This window comes from Hylobates moloch, unplaced genomic scaffold (assembly GCF_009828535.3).
Source record: "Hylobates moloch isolate HMO894 unplaced genomic scaffold, HMol_V3 SCAFFOLD_13, whole genome shotgun sequence".
Lineage (NCBI taxonomy): Eukaryota > Metazoa > Chordata > Mammalia > Primates > Hylobatidae > Hylobates > Hylobates moloch.
In genome coordinates, this window is record NW_026652288.1 from 64,600,714 (window position 1) to 64,612,358 (window position 11,645).

The window sequence follows — 11,645 nt, forward strand, 5'->3', positions numbered from 1 at the left end:
CTCCTTCCTCTTCTTCCTTCCCTTCTCATATTATTCTACTTAATGATGTTTTATGAAGAATTACTAAGATGCATAAAATCATTTTGTAAAAATGCAAAATGCCCTGTGGTTTAATGATGACTAAACACAAAATAAAAACAAAGCTGAAAATGCATAGCTATCTTTTAATCTTCACAAGAATTAGCTTGCTCAATGATTTTAAATGTGTTAATCATGCCTCAGACCCCTGGGCTTGACACTGTTTTATAGAGGAGGTTTACGCTGGTTTTCGGTTTTGTTTTTGAGGCAGAGTCTCCCTCTGTTGCCCAGGCTGGAGCGCAGTGGTGCTATCTCTGCTCACTGCAACTTTCACCCCCTGGGTTCAAGCGATTCTCCTGCCTCAGCCTCCTGAGTAGCTGAGATTACGGGTGTGTGCCACCATGCCTGTATTTTTAGTAGAGATGAGGTTTCACAATGTTGGCCAGGCTGCTTTTGAACTCCTGACCTCAAGTGATCCTCCCACTTCAGCCTCCCAAAGTGCTGGGATTACAGGTGTGAGCCACCACGCCTGGCCTATGCTGTTTTATAGAAAAGTAAACTGTGACATAGAAGCAATTTTTCTAATAAGAAACCTGTGATTTAGCAGTAGAGCTGGCGAAAGGCCTGCAAGACCTGGCTTCTGGCTGGACTAGCAGCCCAAAGGTAGCTTCCACTTGCTTTAGACTGAGACCTTCTTCTGCTACATACTCTAGCGATTGAGGGGGATGCCCTCAGGGATATAAAACTAAGTTATGGAAAAAAGCCCTGTAAAGACATGTTAATTCTCAGCCCTGTAAATTCTCATCATGGCCCCTTACTGGACAAGTCTTTCAGCCTTTGTGGTAGTGACTCTGTCCTTTTGATGATAGTTTTAAGTCTCTTTCCAGATGGCCAACATAAGGTTATTTAATTCAGTAAACAAACATTGTGTTCCTCCTTTCAAGGCTCTTTCTAAGGAGATTTTCCAACTCCACAAGATGGGAGAGAGTCTTGATGTATTTTTCTTTCCTGAACCTAATTGTGGAAAGAAAAGCAAAAATAAAACTAAGGCTGGAAGCAAGAGGCTAAGTCCTTAAAAAGAAAAACAAAAAAAAAAAACACCGTAAAACTTTCTGAAGGGGAAGGAAGATAATCTTAAGAATGTCTTAAGCATAATGAATACGTATTTCCTCTGCAAGCCCTAAACCAGGATGATATGTATAATTCTATATTAAATAATGCTGAGGTTTCAGAAGTTGAAGCCACTGTGTTGCAAAGTGACATCTTAGCATCTCAAGCTAGGAGGAAGATTGATCCAAATCAGAGCTTTTCACCTGGGGTGTCTTTGCCTCATTCCCCCAGAGAAGCCTCTGGGCCCAGGGTGGAGACTGCTGTATCCAGGAGGTTTAGGAGTGGTGTTCAGGGAATGCAGTCTCCTACCAGCTTGGAGGTCTGAAAGAATGTGGCAGGTCAGTTCTCGCTGGCCTCTTCCCCTCTCCATATGGCATGACTGTTTCTTTTGATCTCCTCCGAGATCTGAGAATGCTCAAGACTTTCAAACAGTTGCTGGAGCCTGCTGCAGCTCAGACCTGGCTGATATGGCATGGGGCGTTTCTGTGGATAGCAAGGAGGAGACAGAACCAAGCTCTTATCCCAGGGAACATGAATTAATTCTAATATATCCATTATCGTACTCACTCCTCCTTCAAGTACACCTCTCCTCACACTCACACAAAGAAAAGTAAACATCAGAGCATCAGGTCAGGCTCCAAGGAATCTGCATCTGCTTAATATAAACTTTTCAGTAACTTCCATAGGATACTTCTGTGGAATTTCCTCCAGATGAGGGACACATTCAGGCAAGGTAACTGGCATTGAAATCAAACAGATCTACCAACTCAGCTCTGCCATTCAGCAACTTTGTGGCCTCGGTTTCTCCATCTGTAAAATAGAGATGATTACATCATCTCCTTTGTGTGGTTGTTTTGAGAATGAAATGAGATAGCACATGTCAAGCACATGGTCATATTCGTGGCTCATAATAGAGCATCAATAAATATTAGTCTTCCCTTGTCCAGTGTCATTTCACACAGGTCCAGCTGGAATGTGCTAGACAACTTACCCAATCCTGCTACGTTCTCGTCATGGCCCCTTACTAAAAGCCACAGTAAAATTTGGAGAGATCTGGAACGTTTTACAAAGAAAGATAGCTCAACCCAAATTTAACTTTAAAAATAAGCATTTGTGGAGCACAAGCTATGCTCTTTGTAGGTACTTGCAGTTAAAGATAATTTCTGGTTACCTATGGCCAAAATCACCACAAAACATAATTTTATTAGTCTGTTCTTGTATTCCTATAAAGGAATATCTGAGACCAGGTAATTTATAAAGAAAAGAGGTTTAATTGGCTCATGGTTCTATGGGCTATAGAGGAATATGGCAGCATCTGCTTCTGGGGAAGCCTCAGCGAGATTGTACTCATAGTGGGAAACAAAGTGGGAACAGACCTCTTACATGGCAGGAGCAGAACCAAGAAAGAGAGATGGTGGAGGTGCTATACACTTTTAAACAACTAGATCTTATAACTCACTGTCACAAGAACAGCACCAAGGGGGTGGTACTACACCGTTTATGAGAAATCACCCACATGATCCAATCACCTCCCACTAGGCTCCACCTCCAACACTGGGGATTACAATTCAACATAAGATTTGGGTGCAGATACAGATCCAAACCATATTATTCTTCCCCTGGGCCCTCCCAAATCTCATGTCCTTCTTGAATTGCAAAATAAAATAATGCCTTCCCAACAGTCCCACAAAGTCTTAATTCATTTCAGCATTAACTCAAAAGTCCAAAGTCCAAAGTCTCATCTGAGACAAGGCAAGCCCCTTCTACCTATGAGCCTGCAAAATCAAAAACAAGTTAGTTACTTTCAAGATGCAATGGGGGAGCTTGGAATGGTGGCTCATGCCTGTAATCCCAACACTTTTGGAGGCTGAGGCAGGCATATTGCTTGATACTAGGAGTTTGAGGTCAGCTTGGGCAACATGGTGAAACCCCATCTCTACAAAAAAATACAAAAATTAGCTGGGCATGGTGGCATGTGCCTGTTGTCCCAGCTACTCAGGAGGTTGAGGTGGGAGGATCAGCTGAGCCCAGGAAGCAAAGGTTGCAGTGGACTGAGATCACACCACTGCACTCCAGCCTAGACAACAGAGCATGACCCTGTCTCAAAAAAAAAAAAAAGAAAGAAAGAAAGATACAATGGGGGTAACAGCATTGGGTAAACACTCCCATTCCAAAAAGGAGAAGCTGGCCAAAAGAAAGGGACTACAGGCCCCATGCAAGTTCAAAACTTATCAGGGCAGCCATCAAACCTTAAAGCTCCAAAATAATCTCCTTTGACACCATGTCCCACATTCAGGGCACTCTCATGCAAATGGTGGGCTCCCAAGGCCTTGGGCATCTCCATCCCTGTGGCTTTGCAGGAGTCAGCCCCTGTGGCTGCTTTCATGGGCTGGTGCTGAGTGTGGCTTTTCTAGGTTCAGGGTACAAGCTGCCAGTGGATCTACCATTCTGGGGTCTGGAGGGTGGTGGCCCCCTTCTCACAGCTCCACTAGGCATAGGGAGAGCCCCAATGGGGACTCTGGGTTGGGGGTCCAACCCCACATTTCACCTCTGCACTGCCCTAGTAGAGGTTCTCCATAAGGGCTCCACCTCTGCAGTAGGTTTCTGTCTGGACATCCAGGCTTTTCAGTACGTCCTCTGAAATTTAGGTGGAGGTTCCCAAGCCTCACCTCTTACACTCTGTGCACCTGCAGTCTTAACACCACATGGAAGCTGCCAATGCTTATGGATGGTACCCTCTGAATCAGTGACCCAAGCTCTACCTGGGCCCCTTTGAGCCATGGATAGAGCTGGAGTATCCAGGATCCTGACACTGCAGAGTGCAGTGAGACCCTGGGTGTGGCCCATGAAACCATTCTTCTCTCCTAGTCCTTTGGGCCTGTGATGGGCCATACTGCTGGAAAGGTTTCTGAAATGCCATTGGGGCCTTTCCCATTGTCTTGGATATTAGCACTTATCTCCTTTTTACTTATGTGAATTTCTGCAGCCCACTTGAGTTTCTCCTCTGAAAAATGGGCTTTTCTTTTCTAACACATGGCTGGGCTGCAAATTTTTCAAACTTTTAGCTCTGCTTCCCCTTTAAATGTAAGTTCCAGTTTTACATCATTTCTTTGCTCGTGCATATGAACATTGGGTGTTAGAAGCAGACAGGTCACATCTTGAACACTTTGCCACTCAGAAATTTATTCTGCCAGATACCCTAAATTATCATTCTCAAGTTCAAATTTCCACAAATCACTAGGGCAGGGGGCACAATGCCTCCAAGTGTTTTGCTAATGCATAACAAAAGTGACCTTTGCTCCAGTTCCCAATAAGTTCCTCATCTCCATCTGACACCTCCTCAGCATGGACTTACTGTCCATATCACTCTCAGCATTTTGGTCACAACCATTCAACAAGTTTCTAGGGAGTTCCAAACTTTCTCTCATCTTCCTGTCTTCTTCTGAGCCCTCCAAACTGTTCCAACCTCTGCCCGTTAACCAATTTCAAAGCTGCTTCTACATTTTCAGATATCTCTATAGCAATGCCCCATTACTTGGTACCAATTTTCTGTATTAGTCTGTTCTCACATCACTACAAAGAAATACCTGAGACTGGGTAATTTATAAAGAAAAGAGTTTCAATTGGTTATTAGCCAGGACCAAGAGTGGGGGAAGAGGTGCTACACACTTTTAAACAATGAGATTTCACAATAATTCACTCACTCGCTATCATGACAACAGCACTGAGGTCGTGGTGCTTTAAACTATTCATGAGAAACCGCCCCCATGATCCAATCACCTCCTACCAGGCCTTACCTCCAACACTGGGGGTTACAACTGAACATGAGATTTGGATGAGGACACAGATCCAAACCATTTCAGTAGGATCTTAAAACAACAATGTATTGTTGACTCTCATGGTTCTGCAGATTTACTAAACCTGGCTGGTTTGTTCTCATGCAATGGCAGTCAGCAGTTGAGTCATCTGGAGGCTTGTCTGGGCTGGGCTTCCAAGACAGCTTCTTCACCATCTATTTTATTGCCTCCATGCTCCTCCACATGGTGTCTTTCTCCAGAAGAGTAGTCTAGATGTATTGTATGGTGACTTAATGCTCTAAGTAAAGGAAGAAACAGGAAGCAGAAACTACCAGTAATGTTAGAACCTTAGCCCGGAAATGGGCCAGGTCTCTTACGCCATATTCTGATAGCAAAAGGCAAGTACAGACCAGCCAAGATTCAAGAAGGATGAGGGTAGTTTCCACCTCTCCATAGGGGAATGGCATGAGTGTGCACAAAGGGAAGGGATTAATGGTGAATGTCTTTGGAGACAAGCTACCACTGATGGATAAGATATATGAGTTTCATGTGCATAGAAACACAAGATGTTTACTTGTGTTATTTTTTACTTGGTAATTCTTCAACCAAGTGCAAGATAGACACCATCTACCACATGCCTCAGGCTTCTGAGTTCCTACCGGTTAAAATTATTCCCCAAAAAGGGCAAATTTTTGTATCAGATCATGTTTTCCTCATAATTTTGTCATCTTGGGCTTTTTTTTAACCAACAAATTTTATCCTCCATGTGAGCATGTCACTGTGTAACTCATTGCTCTGTCTCTAGAGTAAAAACCAAGAATTCTGATCATTCAAACCAAATGCCTACTCTTGCTTCCATCTCCTGATACTGCCCTATTTCCTTCTATGTTTCCAGTAATTATAGATTCCAATGAGTTATTCAGGTAATTCTTCTAAATAGAATAAGGTACATATTTTAATAGCTCCTTGTACTTCTTCAGTGCACTTACCTTAGTTTGTAATTTAATATTTGTACGATTGCTGGATTACTTTCTATCTTCCTCACCAGAGCTTAAGCTCTATATAGTCAGATATTACTTATCTCCATCACATAGGTCTGAGGCTTGCATATACTAGATGCTCAATAATATTCTTTGAATGAATGAATTGTTCCTTCTCTCCAGAAATATTTAATGCTGAAATAAAAAAGTCAGCCCCATTAAAATGGAAAGCAATTTTAGGAACTTATTTTCACAAGCATGGTGTTTAATTTTTAAGTGGCAAACCTTAGAAAAATCATGATATCCAATTTTTAAAAAGCAAAATTATTCAATTCTGTGACTCAAGCAATACCAACTAAGTAGTTCTCTTTAAGAATTCCCTCCACAGCAGCAGACATGATCTCAGGCATGCCAGGCTCTACTGAAGGAGTATATCTAGGTTTCAATCTCCACTCACCATTTTAGACCTCCTTGCTCTGTTCCTGCATCTCAAATTCCTTCCTTGTTGCCTCATACCTGATTGCCCAAACCCTTCAGATGGATGTTGCAGTTGGAGTGTACATTTGGCTTGAAATCTGCCTGAACTCTCTGCTCCCCTTGAATAACATCTTTCCAAAGCCTGTCCTACCTCACCTCCACACCCACACATAACTCTGGAATCTGCTACTAAATTCCAACACCCTGATTCTCAGCATATTCAGACATAGCCTCATTTAGCTTCATTTAGCTTTGGTGTTCCCCAAACTGGAAACACAAATGAGCAATTGGACTCCAGAAATATTTTTATTGTTACTTTTTACTATGGAAATTTTTAAAGTTAAAGAAAATATGGTGATAAACTTTAATAGGACCATCACCCAGTTTCAATTATTATTAGCTCATGACCAGTCTTATTTCTTCCACACCCTAATCCACTTCCCTGCTGCCCTAAATGATTTCGAAGCAAGTCTTAGCTAGATATCACAGTGTATTATCCATAACTATTCTGGTATCTATCTTTAAAGGATAAGTACTTTTTAAAAACACAACTAAAAACATTACCACACCTAAAAATACTCTGGGTACTCTTTAAGTTTCAGCAACTGATAATTTTTAGTTCAAAAGATATTGAGGTGATAAATCTCCATGAAGCTAGCTTTACGACTGCTGTCCTCCTACACATACCCCGCATATGAACACGCCTACATGCTCTCTAAAGGATGGAAAGGTGCTTCTAATGAGATTTTTTGTTTTCCCATGCAAGACATGGTGCCGACAATCAGCTTTGCTGTTATCTACACTCTCAGACAAAGACTGCCAGAGACACCTGTAGTTGAACAAGTTGGGTTTTTCACAAACTGCAGTAAGGGAAAACACCTTGAAAACTCCATGAAAGTGTCATGGAGTATCTCAGAAAAGGGTATCATGGCCTAAGAGTGACCTTGTTAGATATATATATTCTGTGAGATTGTTTATGTTCAAGAGGAAAATAACATGGCCTGGCTGTGTGTGTCAGACCAACTTGTAATAGCATTGAGGTCTAGGTGTGAGTGTCAAATCAGTCCTAAATGTCAGGCGGTACTCTTATCCTTTTTCATTGTTTTACCACTTTCCAGGATGTGTGAGTTTACTGAATACTGCTACCTTCAGTCCTAGCTCCATACCACCTTCTCAACCTATTTTTCCTTTTGGATTATTTTTACAACTCATTATTTACAGTGTGTATGTTCTATTATAGTATATTCAAGTGTTTATAAGCTTTTTAAAATCCTTTTCTAGAGAAGAAAAAAATTCATGTTTGAATGAAGAAAAACAATGAGTATCTGAAAATGTAAGATATTCTTGCTACATATTTATTATTGCCCACTCTATAATCAAATGCATTTTGAGTAGATATCTAGCAACATTTTACTTGTAGAGGGCAGTAAGCTGGCCTGCTTTGCAATCTATTCATTCAGTTAACAAGGAAAATTTCTCAAACTACTCTCCTCTGCTGGAACCCTCAGTAAGAAGCACATTATACTCAGTATAAACTATACCACAAAATGTAACATACACACACACACACACATATACACATACCTTACCAGATTAAAAATTTAACAAAACAATATTTATTCTTACTAATTGTGATGTACTCCAGTATTTTCTATTTCATTCTATTTTTATTTTATTTTTAAAATTAAATACTGACCTTCTAAGTTGAGCTCATGACTCCCTACTGGATCTCAATCTGCATTTGAAAAAACTTACTGGGCACTAGGACATTACTTTTCACAATACAAAATATTTTTGGATACTTCATTGAACTAATTTTGATGCTGCTGCTGTTTTTTAAAATCATTGTGGGTGTTTTGTAATAATCACTTAAAAATCTTTCTTGGCTAAATGATGGCAAAGTATGTTGAATGATATAAAATACAACAAATTATTTGGGGAGAGAAATCTTAGCCTTGCCTCTTATTACTGGCTTGGTCATCACCAAGCAGAGATGACCTATGTTGGGCATGTGTCTTCATTATGCACCAAGATTCTCATAACTGGATTTTAAACCAGATTCAGACTTTAATTATTAGACAGAATAACTGAATTCCAATACTTGCCAAGAAGAATGACCTCTCTTCTCCCTTCTCAAAAGCTTAGCTTTCAGAAATGACTATGAAAGGGACAGGGACATTGGCTCACTCTTGTAATCCCAGCACTTTGGGAGGCGGAGGTGGGTGGATGGCTTGAGCCCAGGAGTTCAAGACCAGCCTGGCCAACATGGAGAAACCTGATCTCTACCAAAAATACAAAAGTTAGCCAGGTGTGGTGGTGTGCACCTGTAATTCCACGTACTCAGGAGGCTGAGACAGGAGAATCGCTTGAACCTGGGAGGTGGAGGCTGCACTGAGCCAAGATCATGCCACTGCACTCCAGCCTGGGTTACAGAGGGAGACTTTGTCTCAAAAAAAAAAAAAAAGAAAGAAAGAAAAGAAAAAAGACATGACCGTGAAAGGATGATATTTGGAATATATATTAAACCTAAGTCTTTCTTTGCTGACTCCCCATTTCTACCCTTATTACTGTCAACATTATTCTTTATTACTTTCTAGTTCTTTCATTTGTCAGAAAGAAGAAAGGATCTAAATTTACCCTGACAGAGTAAATGATTTTCTGAATGAAGTTTTTAAACTCACCATCAAAAGTAGACTTAAACTTGGCATTGAATACCAAGAGCAGAAGAGACCAAGAAGTTTATTTATCAATAACAGGTTAGAGATCAAAGAAGAACGCAGTAGCAGGACCAAGTTGAATACTTCAGGATGGACAGCCTGGTGTGTGGGCAGGTGGGATTGTGGTAGGATTGGTAATGTAAATTAACAAAGGAAGGGGGGTGTTGGTAATTGAGATTAACAAAGGAAAGGGCATTACTACTCTGGAGGCTAGGGGAGCCATGGCAGGTGTATTAGTCCATTTTCACACTGCTATAAAGACATACCCAAGGCTGGGTAATTTATAAAGGAAAGAAGTTTAATTGACTCACAGGTCCACATGACTGGGGAAGCCTCAGAAAACTTACAATCATGGCAGAAGGCAAAGGAGAAGCAAGTACCTTCTTCACAAGGCAGCAAGAAAGAGAGAAGAGAAAATGAAGGGGAAAGATCCCCTTATAAAACTGTGAGATCTCGTGAGAACTTACTTACTGTCACGAGAATAACACGGGGGAAATTGCCCCCATGATCCAATCACTTCCCTTCCTCTACACGTGGGGATTACAATTCGAGATGAGATTTGGGTGGAGACACAAAGCCAAGCCATATCACTGAGGAAACCTGACTAGACACGACAGCTCGGTGAGAGTTGAGTAGCATCAGGATATTGCCCATCCCTGCCAGGGTGAGCACAGTGACAGACTGTGGACCCAATACCCTGGACTGCCCATTGCCAAATCACCTGAGGAGAGCAATTCAATTTTAACTAATCATTTTTGCAAGCTTAGTTGTTTTAGCTGCTGAAAAAATAGCAGGAGTCTTTTTAAAAGGAATAAAATTCTGACACATGCTATAACATGGATAAACCTTGAAACATTATGATAAGTGAAATAAATCTGTCGCAAAAGGACAAATATTGTATGCTTCTATTTACCTGAGGTACCTAGAATAGTCAAATTCACAGACAGAGAAAGTAAAATAGTGGTTACTAGGGACTGGGAGGAGGCTAGAATGGGGAGCTGGTGTTTAATGGGTATAGAATTTCAGCTTGGAAAGATGAAAAAGTTTTAGAGATGAGTACTGCTGATAGTTGTACAAGGAAGCCACTTAATGCCACTGAATTGTATACTTTAAAATGATTATAATGGTAAATTTTATGTAATAGATATTTTGCTACAATTTTTTAAAAGAGTGTGGGTCCAGGCTGGGTGCGGTGGCTCACGCCTGTAATCCCAGCAATTTGGGAGGCCGAGGCGGGTGGATTACCTGAGGTCAGGAGTTTGAGACCAGCCTGGCCAACATGGGTAAACCCCATTTCTACTAAAAGTACAAAAATTGACATGTCATATCAATATGTCTGATATTGATACAATATCAGACATACAAGTAAATTAAATACAAAGTAGGAGGTAATAAGTGCCAGAAAAAAGAAAAATATATGCTGTTCGAGTTTAGAATCAAGAACCTGAACAGTGTGTGTATGTGTGTGTGTGTGTGTGTGTGTGTGTGTACAAAGGGAGAATTAATTTGAGGAAGTTCCAAGTAATTACATTTTAAATATATATACTGAATGTTTACATTATATATAAAGCACATATCTGTTGTGCATTTTGTACTTTTTGCTTACAAAACTATATTATGACCTAAATAAATGAAATATTCTTCTCTATGCATTCTTATTGAGATCCAAGTCAACATAGTTGCTTAAAAACCGTTTTCAAACTTTTGATGACAGTAAAATTATGACATATGAGTCAGGAAAGATTAAGGAATACAGTATAAAGTGACCCTGTGCAACACTGGCGTGGATGTGGGAAGGGCTGGAGTTCAAGACCCACATTTGCGTAGCCTTGGGCACTATCTCACCAGGCCCCCACTATCTTATCTACAATATAACAAGTTTGGGCTAGATAACTTTCTAGCTCTTGTCAGTCTCTAATTCTAGGGAGTAAAATAGTCTTAGCTGTGTTATGAATCCATCTATCTCCTTCACCGTAGCCATCACCAGCTTCCTTGGCCAATTGTTGCTGTGTCTCCGCACCCACCCACACTAGTGTCGCAAATCCCCAGACATATCATTTCATCTGCTTTTCCTTACTGGAAGAAATGAAGAAAGAAAAAGTGTTTTAACTTGATGCACCACAATGTCACATTTGCTCCTACATAGAAATGTAAGGAGAAAGAGTTTTCATTTAATGGTGTAATTGCAAATGGACAACAGTTTTAGAAAACAGGAGAAATTTTAAGAGGCATGATAACCAGCTTCATAGTAAAGAAACAGTAAAAAGTAAAAACATGATTTTTCTCAGAGTATTCTTCACATTTTAAAATAGTTCTCTGCGGCCATTTGGCAGCTCAAAGTGAAGAAATTCTTATGAATGAGCTGCGGAATCAGAGAGAATGTGTGAGCCACAGGCAGAAAGGAAGTTCCATTCTAGCAGCAGTTGGCCACAATCTGCTTTTCTGCTTGGGCCTCAGCTTTTGGACAGCTGTGTGCCTGAGACTGCAAGGTCATTTCTGGCCTTGCCAATGTTGCTTTCAGCTCTTGAGCTTTGGGCTGGTTTGTT